Genomic DNA, 18,524 nt, shown 5'->3' with positions numbered 1-18,524 from the left:
CACTGCTGTAGAGCTAGAGCATAAATGATGAAAAAGTGTTTCTCTCGCTGTGAAAATGTATTTCAAGCAAGCTATAGGCTTTGTGGTAAAACTTTTCCCCATATATGGCACATGTGTGCCACGTCCAAAAAAGCACTCCACTCGCTCAGAGAAGAGCGTTTTGGCGCTTATGGAACACATTTAGTGTGATGTGCATTATGCTTTGCACACACAACCATTGTTCGAAAATGCACTTTATTCGCTCTCAAAAACATTGTGAGCAAAGGATGATACGGCAGGTCAGAGTGAGCCAGCGGAAGGTGCCAGGAGGCTCATTCCAAGTGTGCCTGACGCAGCTTCGCATCCCGTTCTATCTGCCACAGTTTCATGTGGCTAAGAAGCACTGCTGTAGAGTTAGAGCAAAAATGAGAAAAAGTGTTTCTCTCGCTGTGATAATGTATTTCAAGCAAGCTATAGGCTTTGTGGTAAAAAAAATTCTCCATACATGGCACATGTGTGCCACGTCCAAAACAGCACTCCACTCGCTCAGAGAAGAGCATTTTGGCACTTATGGAAAACATTTAGTGTGATGTGCATTATTGCTTGGCACACACAACCATTGTTCGAAAATGCACTTTATTCGCTCTCAAAAACATTGTGAGCAAAGGATGATACGGCAGGTCAGAGTGAGCCAGCGGAAGGTGCCAGGAGGCTCATTCCAAGTGTGCCTGACGCAGCTTCGCATCCCGTTCTATCTGCAACAGTTTCATGTGGCTAAGAAGCACTGCTGTAGAGTTAGAGCAAAAATGAGAAAAAGTGTTTCTCTCGCTGTGATAATGTATTTCAAGCAAGCTATAGGCTTTGTGGTAAAAAAAATTCTCCATACATGGCACATGTGTGCCACGTCCAAAACAGCACTCCACTCGCTCAGAGAAGAGCGTTTTGGCACTTATGGAACACATTTAGTGTGATGTGCATTATTGCTTTGCACACACAACCATTGTTCGAAAATGCACTTTCTTCGCTCTCAAAAACATTGTGAGGAAAGGATGATACGGCAGGTCAGAGTGAGCCAGCGGAAGGTGCCAGGAGGCTCATTCCAAGTGTGCCTGACGCAGCTTCGCATTCCGTTCAATCTGCAACAGTTTCATGTGGCTAAGAAGCACTGCTGTAGAGCTAGAGCATAAATGATGAAAAAGTGTTTCTCTCGCTGTGAAAATGTATTTCAAGCAAGCTATAGGCTTTGTGGTAAAACTTTTCCCCATATATGGCACATGTGTGCCACGTCCAAAAAAGCACTCCACTCGCTCAGAGAAGAGCGTTTTGGCACTTATGGAACACATTTAGTATGATGTGCATTATTGCTTGGCACACACAACCATTGTTCGAAAATGCACTTCATTCGCTCTCAAAAACACTGTGAGCAAAGGATGATACGGCAGGTCAGAGTGAGCCAGCGGAAGGTGCCAGGAGGCTCATTCTAAGTGTGCCTGACGCAGCTTCGCATCCCGTTCTATCTGCAACAGTTTCATGTGGCTAAGAAGCACTGCTGTAGAGTTAGAGCAAAAATGATGAAAAAGTGTTTCTCTCGCTGTGAAAATGTATTGCAAGCAAGCTATAGGCTTTGTGGTAAAAATTTTCTCCATATATGGCACATGTGTGCCACGTCCAAAAAAGCACTCCACTCGCTCAGAGAAGAGCGTTTTGGCACTTATGGAACATATTTAGTATGATGTGCATTTATTGCTTGGCACACACAACCATTGTTCGAAAATGCACTTTATTCGCTCTCAAAAACACTGTGAGCAAAGGATGATACGGCAGGTCAGAGTGAGCCAGCGGAAGGTGCCAGGAGGCTCATTCCAAGTGTGCCTGACGCAGCTTTGCATCCCGTTCTATCTGCAACAGTTTCATGTGGCTAAGAAGCACTGCTGTAGAGTTAGAGCAAAAATGATGAAAAAGTGTTTCTCTCGCTGTGAAAATGTATTTCAAGCAAGCTATAGGCTTTGTGGTAAAAATTTTCCCCATATATGGCACATGTGTGCCACGTCCAAAAAAGCACTCCACTCGCTCAGAGAAGAGCGTTTTGGCACTTATGGAACACATTTAGTGTGATGTGCATTATTGCTTTGCACACACAACCATTGTTCGAAAATGCACTTTATTCGCTCTCAAAAACATTGTGAGGAAAGGATGATACGGCAGGTCAGAGTGAGCCAGCGGAAGGTGCCAAGAGGCTCATTCCAAGTGTGCCTGACGCAGCTTCGCATCCCGTTCTATATGCAACAGTTTCATGTGGCTAAGAAGCACTGCTGTAGAGTTGGAGCAAAAATGATGAAAACGTGTTTCTCTCGCTGTGATAATGTATTTCAAGCAAGCTACAGGCTTTGTGGTAAAACTTTTCCCCATATATGGCACATGTGTGCCACGTCCAAAAAAGCACTCCACTCGCTCAGAGAAGAGCGTTTTGGCGCTTATGGAACACATTTAGTGTGATGTGCATTATTGCTTGGCACACACAACCATTGTTCGAAAATGCACTTTATTCGCTCTCAAAAACACTGTGAGCAAAGGATGATACGGCAGGTCAGAGTGAGTCAGGGGAAGGTGCCAGGAGGCTCATTCCAAGTGTGCCTGACGCAGCTTCGCATCCCGTTCTATCTGCAACAGTTTCATGTGGCTAAGAAGCACTGCTGTAGAGTTAGAGCAAAGATGATGAAAAAGTGTTTCTCTCGCTGTGAAAATGTATTGCAAGCAAGCTATAGGCTTTGTGGTAAAAATTTTCTCCATATATGGCACATGTGTGCCACGTCCAAAAAAGCACTCCACTCGCTCAGAGAAGAGCGTTTTGGCACTTATGGAACACATTTAGTATGATGTGCATTATTGCTTGGCACACACAACCATTGTTCGAAAATGCACTTTATTCGCTCTCAAAAACACTGTGAGCAAAGGATGATACGGCAGGTCAGAGTGAGCCAGCGGAAGGTGCCAGGAGGCTCATTCCAAGTGTGCCTGACGCAGCTTCGCATCCCAATCTATCTGCAACAGTTTCATGTGGCTAAGAAGCATTGCTGTAGAGTTAGAGCAAAAATGATGAAAACGTGTTTCTCTCGCTGTGATAATGTATTTCAAGCAAGCTATAGGCTTTGTGGTAAAAATTTTCTCCATATATGGCACATGTGTGCCACGTCCAAAAAAGCACTCCACTCGCTCAGAGAAGAGCGTTTTGGTGCTTATGGAACACATTTAGTGTGATGTGCATTATGCTTTGCACACACAACCATTGTTCGAAAATGCACTTTATTCGCTCTCAAAAACATTGTGAGCAAAGGATGATACGGCAGGTCAGAGTGAGCCAGCGGAAGGTGCCAGGAGGCTCATTCCAAGTGTGCCTGACGCAGCTTCGCATCCCGTTCTATCTGCAACAGTTTCATGTGGCTAAGAAGCACTGCTGTAGAGTTAGAGCAAAAATGAGAAAAAGTGTTTCTCTCGCTGTGATAATGTATTTCAAGCAAGCTATAGGCTTTGTGGTAAAAAAAATTCTCCATACATGGCACATGTGTGCCACGTCCAAAACAGCACTCCACTCGCTCAGAGAAGAGCGTTTTGGCACTTATGGAACACATTTAGTGTGATGTGCATTATTGCTTTGCACACACAACCATTGTTCGAAAATGCACTTTCTTCGCTCTCAAAAACATTGTGAGGAAAGGATGATACGGCAGGTCAGAGTGAGCCAGCGGAAGGTGCCAGGAGGCTCATTCCAAGTGTGCCTGACGCAGCTTCGGATCCCGTTCTATATGCAACAGTTTCATGTGGCTAAGAAGCACTGCTGTAGAGTTAGAGCAAAAATGATGAAAAAGTGTTTCTCTCGCTGTGAAAATGTATTTCAAGCAAGCTATAGGCTTTGTGGTAAAACATTTTCTCCATATATGGCACATGTGTGCCACGTCCAAAAAAGCACTCCACTCGCTCAGAGAAGAGCGTTTTGGCACTTATGGAACACATTTAGTGTGATGTGCATTATTGCTTGGCACACACAACCATTGTTCGAAAATGCACTTTATTCGCTCTCAAAAACACTGTGAGCAAAGGATGATACGGCAGGTCAGAGTGAGTCAGGGGAAGGTGCCAGGAGGCTCATTCCAAGTGTGCCTGACGCAGCTTCGCATCCCGTTCTATCTGCAACAGTTTCATGTGGCTAAGAAGCACTGCTGTAGAGTTAGAGTAAAAATGAGAAAAAGTGTTTCTCTCGCTGTGATAATGTATTTCAAGCAAGCTATAGGCTTTGTGGTAAAAAAATTTCTCCATACATGGCACATGTGTGCCACGTCCAAAACAGCACTCCACTCGCTCAGAGAAGAGCGTTTTGGCACTTATGGAACACATTTAGTGTGATGTGCATTATTGCTTTGCACACACAACCATTGTTCGAAAATGCACTTTATTCGCTCTCAAAAACATTGTGAGCAAAGGATGATACGGCAGGTCAGAGTGAGCCAGCGGAAGGTGCCAGGAGGCTCATTCCAAGTGTGCCTGACGCAGCTTCGCATCCCGTTCAATCTGCAACAGTTTCATGTGGCTAAGAAGCACTGCTGTAGAGCTAGAGCATAAATGATGAAAAAGTGTTTCTCTCGCTGTGAAAATGTATTTCAAGCAAGCTATAGGCTTTGTGGTAAAACTTTTCCCCATATATGGCACATGTGTGCCACGTCCAAAAAAGCACTCCACTCGCTCAGAGAAGAGCGTTTTGGCACTTATGGAACACATTTAGTATGATGTGCATTATTGCTTGGCACACACAACCATTGTTCGAAAATGCACTTCATTCGCTCTCAAAAACACTGTGAGCAAAGGATGATACGGCAGGTCAGAGTGAGCCAGCGGAAGGTGCCAGGAGGCTCATTCTAAGTGTGCCTGACGCAGCTTCGCATCCCGTTCTATCTGCAACAGTTTCATGTGGCTAAGAAGCACTGCTGTAGAGTTAGAGCAAAAATGATGAAAACGTGTTTCTCTCGCTGTGAAAATGTATTTCAAGCAAGCTATAGGCTTTGTGGTAAAACTTTTCCCCATATATGGCACATGTGTGCCACGTCCAAAAAAGCACTCCACTCGCTCAGAGAAGAGCGTTTTGGCGCTTATGGGACACATTTAGTGTGATGTGCATTATGCTTTGCACACACAACCATTGTTCGAAAATGCACTTTATTCGCTCTCAAAAACATTGTGAGCAAAGGATGATACGGCAGGTCAGAGTGAGCCAGCGGAAGGTGCCAGGAGGCTCATTCCAAGTGTGCCTGACGCAGCTTCGCATCCCGTTCAATCTGCAACAGTTTCATGTGGCTAAGAAGCACTGCTGTAGAGCTAGAGCATAAATGATGAAAAAGTGTTTCTCTCGCTGTGAAAATGTATTTCAAGCAAGCTATAGGCTTTGTGGTAAAACTTTTCCCCATATATGGCACATGTGTGCCACGTCCAAAAAAGCACTCCACTCGCTCAGAGAAGAGCGTTTTGGCACTTATGGAACACATTTAGTATGATGTGCATTATTGCTTGGCACACACAACCATTGTTCGAAAATGCACTTCATTCGCTCTCAAAAACACTGTGAGCAAAGGATGATACGGCAGGTCAGAGTGAGCCAGCGGAAGGTGCCAGGAGGCTCATTCTAAGTGTGCCTGACGCAGCTTCGCATCCCGTTCTATCTGCAACAGTTTCATGTGGCTAAGAAGCACTGCTGTAGAGTTAGAGCAAAAATGATGAAAACGTGTTTCTCTCGCTGTGAAAATGTATTTCAAGCAAGCTATAGGCTTTGTGGTAAAACTTTTCCCCATATATGGCACATGTGTTGCCACGTCCAAAAAAGCACTCCACTCGCTCAGAGAAGAGCGTTTTGGTGCTTATGGAACACATTTAGTGTGATGTGCATTATGCTTTGCACACACAACCATTGTTCGAAAATGCACTTTATTCGCTCTCAAAAACATTGTGAGCAAAGGATGATACGGCAGGTCAGAGTGAGCCAGCGGAAGGTGCCAGGAGGCTCATTCCAAGTGTGCCTGACGCAGCTTCGCATCCCGTTCTATCTGCAACAGTTTCATGTGGCTAAGAAGCACTGCTGTAGAGTTAGAGCAAAAATGAGAAAAAGTGTTTCTCTCGCTGTGAAAATGTATTTCAAGCAAGCTATAGGCTTTGTGGTAAAACATTTTCTCCATATATGGCACATGTGTGCCACGTCCAAAAAAGCACTCCACTCGCTCAGAGAAGAGCGTTTTGGCACTTATGGAACACATTTAGTGTGATGTGCATTATGCTTTGCACACACAACCATTGTTCGAAAATGCACTTTATTCGCTCTCAAAAACATTGTGAGCAAAGGATGATACGGCAGGTCAGAGTGAGCCAGCGGAAGGTGCCAGGAGGCTCATTCCAAGTGTGCCTGACGCAGCTTCGCATCCCGTTCTATCTGCAACAGTTTCATGTGGCTAAGAAGCACTGCTGTAGAGTTAGAGCAAAAATGAGAAAAAGTGTTTCTCTCGCTGTGATAATGTATTTCAAGCAAGCTATAGGCTTTGTGGTAAAAAAATTTCTCCATACATGGCACATGTGTGCCACGTCCAAAACAGCACTCCACTCGCTCAGAGAAGAGCGTTTTGGCACTTATGGAACACATTTAGTGTGATGTGCATTATTGCTTTGCACACACAACCATTGTTCGAAAATGCACTTTATTCGCTCTCAAAAACATTGTGAGCAAAGGATGATACGGCAGGTCAGAGTGAGCCAGCGGAAGGTGCCAAGAGGCTCATTCCAAGTGTGCCTGACGCAGCTTCGCATCCCGTTCAATCTGCAACAGTTTCATGTGGCTAAGAAGCACTGCTGTAGAGCTAGAGCATAAATGATGAAAAAGTGTTTCTCTCGCTGTGAAAATGTATTTCAAGCAAGCTATAGGCTTTGTGGTAAAACTTTTCCCCATATATGGCACATGTGTGCCACGTCCAAAAAAGCACTCCACTCGCTCAGAGAAGAGCGTTTTGGCGCTTATGGAACACATTTAGTGTGATGTGCATTATGCTTTGCACACACAACCATTGTTCGAAAATGCACTTTATTCGCTCTCAAAAACATTGTGAGCAAAGGATGATACGGCAGGTCAGAGTGAGCCAGCGGAAGGTGCCAGGAGGCTCATTCCAAGTGTGCCTGACGCAGCTTCGCATCCCGTTCTATCTGCCACAGTTTCATGTGGCTAAGAAGCACTGCTGTAGAGTTAGAGCAAAAATGAGAAAAAGTGTTTCTCTCGCTGTGATAATGTATTTCAAGCAAGCTATAGGCTTTGTGGTAAAAAAAATTCTCCATACATGGCACATGTGTGCCACGTCCAAAACAGCACTCCACTCGCTCAGAGAAGAGCATTTTGGCACTTATGGAAAACATTTAGTGTGATGTGCATTATTGCTTGGCACACACAACCATTGTTCGAAAATGCACTTTATTCGCTCTCAAAAACATTGTGAGCAAAGGATGATACGGCAGGTCAGAGTGAGCCAGCGGAAGGTGCCAGGAGGCTCATTCCAAGTGTGCCTGACGCAGCTTCGCATCCCGTTCAATCTGCAACAGTTTCATGTGGCTAAGAAGCACTGCTGTAGAGCTAGAGCATAAATGATGAAAAAGTGTTTCTCTCGCTGTGAAAATGTATTTCAAGCAAGCTATAGGCTTTGTGGTAAAACTTTTCCCCATATATGGCACATGTGTGCCACGTCCAAAAAAGCACTCCACTCGCTCAGAGAAGAGCGTTTTGGCACTTATGGAACACATTTAGTATGATGTGCATTATTGCTTGGCACACACAACCATTGTTCGAAAATGCACTTCATTCGCTCTCAAAAACACTGTGAGCAAAGGATGATACGGCAGGTCAGAGTGAGCCAGCGGAAGGTGCCAGGAGGCTCATTCTAAGTGTGCCTGACGCAGCTTCGCATCCCGTTCTATCTGCAACAGTTTCATGTGGCTAAGAAGCACTGCTGTAGAGTTAGAGCAAAAATGATGAAAAAGTGTTTCTCTCGCTGTGAAAATGTATTGCAAGCAAGCTATAGGCTTTGTGGTAAAAATTTTCTCCATATATGGCACATGTGTGCCACGTCCAAAAAAGCACTCCACTCGCTCAGAGAAGAGCGTTTTGGCACTTATGGAACATATTTAGTATGATGTGCATTTATTGCTTGGCACACACAACCATTGTTCGAAAATGCACTTTATTCGCTCTCAAAAACACTGTGAGCAAAGGATGATACGGCAGGTCAGAGTGAGCCAGCGGAAGGTGCCAGGAGGCTCATTCCAAGTGTGCCTGACGCAGCTTTGCATCCCGTTCTATCTGCAACAGTTTCATGTGGCTAAGAAGCACTGCTGTAGAGTTAGAGCAAAAATGATGAAAAAGTGTTTCTCTCGCTGTGAAAATGTATTTCAAGCAAGCTATAGGCTTTGTGGTAAAAATTTTCCCCATATATGGCACATGTGTGCCACGTCCAAAAAAGCACTCCACTCGCTCAGAGAAGAGCGTTTTGGCACTTATGGAACACATTTAGTGTGATGTGCATTATTGCTTTGCACACACAACCATTGTTCGAAAATGCACTTTATTCGCTCTCAAAAACATTGTGAGGAAAGGATGATACGGCAGGTCAGAGTGAGCCAGCGGAAGGTGCCAAGAGGCTCATTCCAAGTGTGCCTGACGCAGCTTCGCATCCCGTTCTATATGCAACAGTTTCATGTGGCTAAGAAGCACTGCTGTAGAGTTGGAGCAAAAATGATGAAAACGTGTTTCTCTCGCTGTGATAATGTATTTCAAGCAAGCTACAGGCTTTGTGGTAAAACTTTTCCCCATATATGGCACATGTGTGCCACGTCCAAAAAAGCACTCCACTCGCTCAGAGAAGAGCGTTTTGGCGCTTATGGAACACATTTAGTGTGATGTGCATTATGCTTTGCACACACAACCATTGTTCGAAAATGCACTTTATTCGCTCTCAAAAACATTGTGAGTAAAGGATGATACGGCAGGTCAGAGTGAGCCAGCGGAAGGTGCCAGGAGGCTCATTCTAAGTGTGCCTGACGCAGCTTCGGATCCCGTTCTATATGCAACAGTTTCATGTGGCTAAGAAGCACTGCTGTAGAGTTAGAGCAAAAATGATGAAAAAGTGTTTCTCTCGCTGTGAAAATGTATTTCAAGCAAGCTATAGGCTTTGTGGTAAAACATTTTCTCCATATATGGCACATGTGTGCCACGTCCAAAAAAGCACTCCACTCGCTCAGAGAAGAGCGTTTTGGCACTTATGGAACACATTTAGTGTGATGTGCATTATTGCTTGGCACACACAACCATTGTTCGAAAATGCACTTTATTCGCTCTCAAAAACACTGTGAGCAAAGGATGATACGGCAGGTCAGAGTGAGTCAGGGGAAGGTGCCAGGAGGCTCATTCCAAGTGTGCCTGACGCAGCTTCGCATCCCGTTCTATCTGCAACAGTTTCATGTGGCTAAGAAGCACTGCTGTAGAGTTAGAGCAAAGATGATGAAAAAGTGTTTCTCTCGCTGTGAAAATGTATTGCAAGCAAGCTATAGGCTTTGTGGTAAAAATTTTCTCCATATATGGCACATGTGTGCCACGTCCAAAAAAGCACTCCACTCGCTCAGAGAAGAGCGTTTTGGCACTTATGGAACACATTTAGTATGATGTGCATTATTGCTTGGCACACACAACCATTGTTCGAAAATGCACTTTATTCGCTCTCAAAAACACTGTGAGCAAAGGATGATACGGCAGGTCAGAGTGAGCCAGCGGAAGGTGCCAGGAGGCTCATTCCAAGTGTGCCTGACGCAGCTTCGCATCCCAATCTATCTGCAACAGTTTCATGTGGCTAAGAAGCATTGCTGTAGAGTTAGAGCAAAAATGATGAAAACGTGTTTCTCTCGCTGTGATAATGTATTTCAAGCAAGCTATAGGCTTTGTGGTAAAAATTTTCTCCATATATGGCACATGTGTGCCACGTCCAAAAAAGCACTCCACTCGCTCAGAGAAGAGCGTTTTGGTGCTTATGGAACACATTTAGTGTGATGTGCATTATGCTTTGCACACACAACCATTGTTCGAAAATGCACTTTATTCGCTCTCAAAAACATTGTGAGCAAAGGATGATACGGCAGGTCAGAGTGAGCCAGCGGAAGGTGCCAGGAGGCTCATTCCAAGTGTGCCTGACGCAGCTTCGCATCCCGTTCTATCTGCAACAGTTTCATGTGGCTAAGAAGCACTGCTGTAGAGTTAGAGCAAAAATGAGAAAAAGTGTTTCTCTCGCTGTGATAATGTATTTCAAGCAAGCTATAGGCTTTGTGGTAAAAAAAATTCTCCATACATGGCACATGTGTGCCACGTCCAAAACAGCACTCCACTCGCTCAGAGAAGAGCATTTTGGCACTTATGGAAAACATTTAGTGTGATGTGCATTATTGCTTTGCACACACAACCATTGTTCGAAAATGCACTTTCTTCGCTCTCAAAAACATTGTGAGGAAAGGATGATACGGCAGGTCAGAGTGAGCCAGCGGAAGGTGCCAGGAGGCTCATTCCAAGTGTGCCTGACGCAGCTTCGGATCCCGTTCTATATGCAACAGTTTCATGTGGCTAAGAAGCACTGCTGTAGAGTTAGAGCAAAAATGATGAAAAAGTGTTTCTCTCGCTGTGAAAATGTATTTCAAGCAAGCTATAGGCTTTGTGGTAAAACATTTTCTCCATATATGGCACATGTGTGCCACGTCCAAAAAAGCACTCCACTCGCTCAGAGAAGAGCGTTTTGGCACTTATGGAACACATTTAGTGTGATGTGCATTATGCTTTGCACACACAACCATTGTTCGAAAATGCACTTTATTCGCTCTCAAAAACATTGTGAGCAAAGGATGATACGGCAGGTCAGAGTGAGCCAGCGGAAGGTGCCAGGAGGCTCATTCCAAGTGTGCCTGACGCAGCTTCGCATCCCGTTCTATCTGCAACAGTTTCATGTGGCTAAGAAGCACTGCTGTAGAGTTAGAGCAAAAATGAGAAAAAGTGTTTCTCTCGCTGTGATAATGTATTTCAAGCAAGCTATAGGCTTTGTGGTAAAAAAATTTCTCCATACATGGCACATGTGTGCCACGTCCAAAACAGCACTCCACTCGCTCAGAGAAGAGCGTTTTGGCACTTATGGAACACATTTAGTGTGATGTGCATTATTGCTTTGCACACACAACCATTGTTCGAAAATGCACTTTATTCGCTCTCAAAAACATTGTGAGCAAAGGATGATACGGCAGGTCAGAGTGAGCCAGCGGAAGGTGCCAAGAGGCTCATTCCAAGTGTGCCTGACGCAGCTTCGCATCCCGTTCAATCTGCAACAGTTTCATGTGGCTAAGAAGCACTGCTGTAGAGCTAGAGCATAAATGATGAAAAAGTGTTTCTCTCGCTGTGAAAATGTATTTCAAGCAAGCTATAGGCTTTGTGGTAAAACTTTTCCCCATATATGGCACATGTGTGCCACGTCCAAAAAAGCACTCCACTCGCTCAGAGAAGAGCGTTTTGGCGCTTATGGAACACATTTAGTGTGATGTGCATTATGCTTTGCACACACAACCATTGTTCGAAAATGCACTTTATTCGCTCTCAAAAACATTGTGAGCAAAGGATGATACGGCAGGTCAGAGTGAGCCAGCGGAAGGTGCCAGGAGGCTCATTCCAAGTGTGCCTGACGCAGCTTCGCATCCCGTTCTATCTGCAACAGTTTCATGTGGCTAAGAAGCACTGCTGTAGACTTAGAGCAAAAATGAGAAAAAGTGTTTCTCTCGCTGTGATAATGTATTTCAAGCAAGCTATAGGCTTTGTGGTAAAAAAAATTCTCCATACATGGCACATGTGTGCCACGTCCAAAACAGCACTCCACTCGCTCAGAGAAGAGCATTTTGGCACTTATGGAAAACATTTAGTGTGATGTGCATTATTGCTTGGCACACACAACCATTGTTCGAAAATGCACTTTATTCGCTCTCAAAAACATTGTGAGCAAAGGATGATACGGCAGGTCAGAGTGAGCCAGCGGAAGGTGCCAGGAGGCTCATTCCAAGTGTGCCTGACGCAGCTTCGCATCCCGTTCTATCTGCAACAGTTTCATGTGGCTAAGAAGCACTGCTGTAGAGTTAGAGCAAAAATGAGAAAAAGTGTTTCTCTCGCTGTGATAATGTATTTCAAGCAAGCTATAGGCTTTGTGGTAAAAAAAATTCTCCATACATGGCACATGTGTGCCACGTCCAAAACAGCACTCCACTCGCTCAGAGAAGAGCGTTTTGGCACTTATGGAACACATTTAGTGTGATGTGCATTATTGCTTTGCACACACAACCATTGTTCGAAAATGCACTTTCTTCGCTCTCAAAAACATTGTGAGGAAAGGATGATACGGCAGGTCAGAGTGAGCCAGCGGAAGGTGCCAGGAGGCTCATTCCAAGTGTGCCTGACGCAGCTTCGCATTCCGTTCAATCTGCAACAGTTTCATGTGGCTAAGAAGCACTGCTGTAGAGCTAGAGCATAAATGATGAAAAAGTGTTTCTCTCGCTGTGAAAATGTATTTCAAGCAAGCTATAGGCTTTGTGGTAAAACTTTTCCCCATATATGGCACATGTGTGCCACGTCCAAAAAAGCACTCCACTCGCTCAGAGAAGAGCGTTTTGGCACTTATGGAACACATTTAGTATGATGTGCATTATTGCTTGGCACACACAACCATTGTTCGAAAATGCACTTCATTCGCTCTCAAAAACACTGTGAGCAAAGGATGATACGGCAGGTCAGAGTGAGCCAGCGGAAGGTGCCAGGAGGCTCATTCTAAGTGTGCCTGACGCAGCTTCGCATCCCGTTCTATCTGCAACAGTTTCATGTGGCTAAGAAGCACTGCTGTAGAGTTAGAGCAAAAATGATGAAAAAGTGTTTCTCTCGCTGTGAAAATGTATTGCAAGCAAGCTATAGGCTTTGTGGTAAAAATTTTCTCCATATATGGCACATGTGTGCCACGTCCAAAAAAGCACTCCACTCGCTCAGAGAAGAGCGTTTTGGCACTTATGGAACATATTTAGTATGATGTGCATTTATTGCTTGGCACACACAACCATTGTTCGAAAATGCACTTTATTCGCTCTCAAAAACACTGTGAGCAAAGGATGATACGGCAGGTCAGAGTGAGCCAGCGGAAGGTGCCAGGAGGCTCATTCCAAGTGTGCCTGACGCAGCTTTGCATCCCGTTCTATCTGCAACAGTTTCATGTGGCTAAGAAGCACTGCTGTAGAGTTAGAGCAAAAATGATGAAAAAGTGTTTCTCTCGCTGTGAAAATGTATTTCAAGCAAGCTATAGGCTTTGTGGTAAAAATTTTCCCCATATATGGCACATGTGTGCCACGTCCAAAAAAGCACTCCACTCGCTCAGAGAAGAGCGTTTTGGCACTTATGGAACACATTTAGTGTGATGTGCATTATTGCTTTGCACACACAACCATTGTTCGAAAATGCACTTTATTCGCTCTCAAAAACATTGTGAGGAAAGGATGATACGGCAGGTCAGAGTGAGCCAGCGGAAGGTGCCAAGAGGCTCATTCCAAGTGTGCCTGACGCAGCTTCGCATCCCGTTCTATATGCAACAGTTTCATGTGGCTAAGAAGCACTGCTGTAGAGTTGGAGCAAAAATGATGAAAACGTGTTTCTCTCGCTGTGATAATGTATTTCAAGCAAGCTACAGGCTTTGTGGTAAAACTTTTCCCCATATATGGCACATGTGTGCCACGTCCAAAAAAGCACTCCACTCGCTCAGAGAAGAGCGTTTTGGCGCTTATGGAACACATTTAGTGTGATGTGCATTATGCTTTGCACACACAACCATTGTTCGAAAATGCACTTTATTCGCTCTCAAAAACATTGTGAGTAAAGGATGATACGGCAGGTCAGAGTGAGCCAGCGGAAGGTGCCAGGAGGCTCATTCCAAGTGTGCCTGACGCAGCTTCGGATCCCGTTCTACATGCAACAGTTTCATGTGGCTAAGAAGCACTGCTGTAGAGTTAGAGCAAAAATGATGAAAAAGTGTTTCTCTCGCTGTGAAAATGTATTTCAAGCAAGCTATAGGCTTTGTGGTAAAACATTTTCTCCATATATGGCACATGTGTGCCACGTCCAAAAAAGCACTCCACTCGCTCAGAGAAGAGCGTTTTGGCACTTATGGAACACATTTAGTGTGATGTGCATTATTGCTTGGCACACACAACCATTGTTCGAAAATGCACTTTATTCGCTCTCAAAAACACTGTGAGCAAAGGATGATACGGCAGGTCAGAGTGAGTCAGGGGAAGGTGCCAGGAGGCTCATTCCAAGTGTGCCTGACGCAGCTTCGCATCCCGTTCTATCTGCAACAGTTTCATGTGGCTAAGAAGCACTGCTGTAGAGTTAGAGCAAAAATGATGAAAAAGTGTTTCTCTCGCTGTGAAAATGTATTGCAAGCAAGCTATAGGCTTTGTGGTAAAAATTTTCTCCATATATGGCACATGTGTGCCACGTCCAAAAAAGCACTCCACTCGCTCAGAGAAGAGCGTTTTGGCACTTATGGAACACATTTAGTATGATGTGCATTATTGCTTGGCACACACAACCATTGTTCGAAAATGCACTTTATTCGCTCTCAAAAACACTGTGAGCAAAGGATGATACGGCAGGTCAGAGTGAGCCAGCGGAAGGTGCCAGGAGGCTCATTCCAAGTGTGCCTGACGCAGCTTCGCATCCCAATCTATCTGCAACAGTTTCATGTGGCTAAGAAGCATTGCTGTAGAGTTAGAGCAAAAATGATGAAAACGTGTTTCTCTCGCTGTGATAATGTATTTCAAGCAAGCTATAGGCTTTGTGGTAAAAATTTTCTCCATATATGGCACATGTGTGCCACGTCCAAAAAAGCACTCCACTCGCTCAGAGAAGAGCATTTTGGCACTTATGGAACATATTTAGTATGATGTGCATTTATTGCTTGGCACACACAACCATTGTTCGAAAATGCACTTTATTCGCTCTCAAAAACACTGTGAGCAAAGGATGATACGGCAGGTCAGAGTGAGCCAGCGGAAGGTGCCAGGAGGCTCATTCCAAGTGTGCCTGACGCAGCTTTGCATCCCGTTCTATCTGCAACAGTTTCATGTGGCTAAGAAGCACTGCTGTAGAGTTAGAGCAAAAATGATGAAAAAGTGTTTCTCTCGCTGTGAAAATGTATTTCAAGCAAGCTATAGGCTTTGTGGTAAAAATTTTCCCCATATATGGCACATGTGTGCCACGTCCAAAAAAGCACTCCACTCGCTCAGAGAAGAGCGTTTTGGCACTTATGGAACACATTTAGTGTGATGTGCATTATTGCTTTGCACACACAACCATTGTTCGAAAATGCACTTTATTCGCTCTCAAAAACATTGTGAGGAAAGGATGATACGGCAGGTCAGAGTGAGCCAGCGGAAGGTGCCAAGAGGCTCATTCCAAGTGTGCCTGACGCAGCTTCGCATCCCGTTCTATCTGCAACAGTTTCATGTGGCTAAGAAGCACTGCTGTAGAGTTAGAGCAAAAATGATGAAAAAGTGTTTCTCTCGCTGTGAAAATGTATTTCAAGCAAGCTATAGGCTTTGTGGTAAAACTTTTCCCCATATATGGCACATGTGTGCCACGTCCAAAAAAGCACTCCACTCGCTCAGAGAAGAGCGTTTTGGCGCTTATGGAACACATTTAGTGTGATGTGCATTATGCTTTGCACACACAACCATTGTTCGAAAATGCACTTTATTCGCTCTCAAAAACATTGTGAGCAAAGGATGATACGGCAGGTCAGAGTGAGCCAGCGGAAGGTGCCAGGAGGCTCATTCCAAGTGTGCCTGACGCAGCTTCGCATCCCGTTCTATCTGCAACAGTTTCATGTGGCTAAGAAGCACTGCTGTAGAGTTAGAGCAAAAATGAGAAAAAGTGTTTCTCTCGCTGTGATAATGTATTTCAAGCAAGCTATAGGCTTTGTGGTAAAAAAAATTCTCCATACATGGCACATGTGTGCCACGTCCAAAACAGCACTCCACTCGCTCAGAGAAGAGCGTTTTGGCACTTATGGAACACATTTAGTGTGATGTGCATTATTGCTTTGCACACACAACCATTGTTCGAAAATGCACTTTCTTCGCTCTCAAAAACATTGTGAGGAAAGGATGATACGGCAGGTCAGAGTGAGCCAGCGGAAGGTGCCAGGAGGCTCATTCCAAGTGTGCCTGACGCAGCTTCGGATCCCGTTCTATATGCAACAGTTTCATGTGGCTAAGAAGCACTGCTGTAGAGTTAGAGCAAAAATGATGAAAAAGTGTTTCTCTCGCTGTGAAAATGTATTTCAAGCAAGCTATAGGCTTTGTGGTAAAACATTTTCTCCATATATGGCACATGTGTGCCACGTCCAAAAAAGCATTCCACTCGCTCAGAGAAGAGCGTTTTGGCACTTATGGAACACATTTAGTGTGATGTGCATTATTGCTTGGCACACACAACCATTGTTCGAAAATGCACTTTATTCGCTCTCAAAAACACTGTGAGCAAAGGATGATACGGCAGGTCAGAGTGAGTCAGGGGAAGGTGCCAGGAGGCTCATTCCAAGTGTGCCTGACGCAGCTTCGCATCCCGTTCTATCTGCAACAGTTTCATGTGGCTAAGAAGCACTGCTGTAGAGTTAGAGTAAAAATGAGAAAAAGTGTTTCTCTCGCTGTGATAATGTATTTCAAGCAAGCTATAGGCTTTGTGGTAAAAAAATTTCTCCATACATGGCACATGTGTGCCACGTCCAAAACAGCACTCCACTCGCTCAGAGAAGAGCGTTTTGGCACTTATGGAACACATTTAGTGTGATGTGCATTATTGCTTTGCACACACAACCATTGTTCGAAAATGCACTTTATTCGCTCTCAGAAACATTGTGAGCAAAGGATGATACGGCAGGTCAGAGTGAGCCAGCGGAAGGTGCCAGGAGGCTCATTCCAAGTGTGCCTGACGCAGCTTCGCATCCCGTTCAATCTGCAACAGTTTCATGTGGCTAAGAAGCACTGCTGTAGAGCTAGAGCATAAATGATGAAAAAGTGTTTCTCTCGCTGTGAAAATGTATTTCAAGCAAGCTATAGGCTTTGTGGTAAAACTTTTCCCCATATATGGCACATGTGTGCCACGTCCAAAAAAGCACTCCACTCGCTCAGAGAAGAGCGTTTTGGCACTTATGGAACACATTTAGTATGATGTGCATTATTGCTTGGCACACACAACCATTGTTCGAAAATGCACTTCATTCGCTCTCAAAAACACTGTGAGCAAAGGATGATACGGCAGGTCAGAGTGAGCCAGCGGAAGGTGCCAGGAGGCTCATTCTAAGTGTGCCTGACGCAGCTTCGCATCCCGTTCTATCTGCAACAGTTTCATGTGGCTAAGAAGCACTGCTGTAGAGTTAGAGCAAAAATGATGAAAACGTGTTTCTCTCGCTGTGAAAATGTATTTCAAGCAAGCTATAGGCTTTGTGGTAAAACTTTTCCCCATATATGGCACATGTGTGCCACGTCCAAAAAAGCACTCCACTCGCTCAGAGAAGAGCGTTTTGGCGCTTATGGGACACATTTAGTGTGATGTGCATTATGCTTTGCACACACAACCATTGTTCGAAAATGCACTTTATTCGCTCTCAAAAACATTGTGAGCAAAGGATGATACGGCAGGTCAGAGTGAGCCAGCGGAAGGTGCCAGGAGGCTCATTCCAAGTGTGCCTGACGCAGCTTCGCATCCAGTTCAATCTGCAACAGTTTCATGTGGCTAAGAAGCACTGCTGTAGAGCTAGAGCATAAATGATGAAAAAGTGTTTCTCTCGCTGTGAAAATGTATTTCAAGCAAGCTATAGGCTTTGTGGTAAAACTTTTCCCCATATATGGCACATGTGTGCCACGTCCAAAAAAGCACTCCACTCGCTCAGAGAAGAGCGTTTTGGCGCTTATGGAACACATTTAGTGTGATGTGCATTATGCTTTGCACACACAACCATTGTTCGAAAATGCACTTTATTCGCTCTCAAAAACATTGTGAGCAAAGGATGATACGGCAGGTCAGAGTGAGCCAGCGGAAGGTGCCAGGAGGCTCATTCCAAGTGTGCCTGACGCAGCTTCGCATCCCGTTCTATCTGCAACAGTTTCATGTGGCTAAGAAGCACTGCTGTAGAGTTAGAGCAAAAATGAGAAAAAGTGTTTCTCTCGCTGTGATAATGTATTTCAAGCAAGCTATAGGCTTTGTGGTAAAAAAAATTCTCCATACATGGCACATGTGTGCCACGTCCAAAACAGCACTCCACTCGCTCAGAGAAGAGCATTTTGGCACTTATGGAAAACATTTAGTGTGATGTGCATTATTGCTTGGCACACACAACCATTGTTCGAAAATGCACTTTCTT

The sequence above is a fragment of the Doryrhamphus excisus genome, linkage group LG3 (genome assembly GCF_037039965.1).
Source record: "Doryrhamphus excisus strain RoL-2023G ecotype Guam linkage group LG3, RoL_Dexc_Guam_v1.1, whole genome shotgun sequence".
Lineage (NCBI taxonomy): Eukaryota > Metazoa > Chordata > Actinopteri > Syngnathiformes > Syngnathidae > Doryrhamphus > Doryrhamphus excisus.
This window is presented reverse-complemented; position numbering follows the sequence as displayed.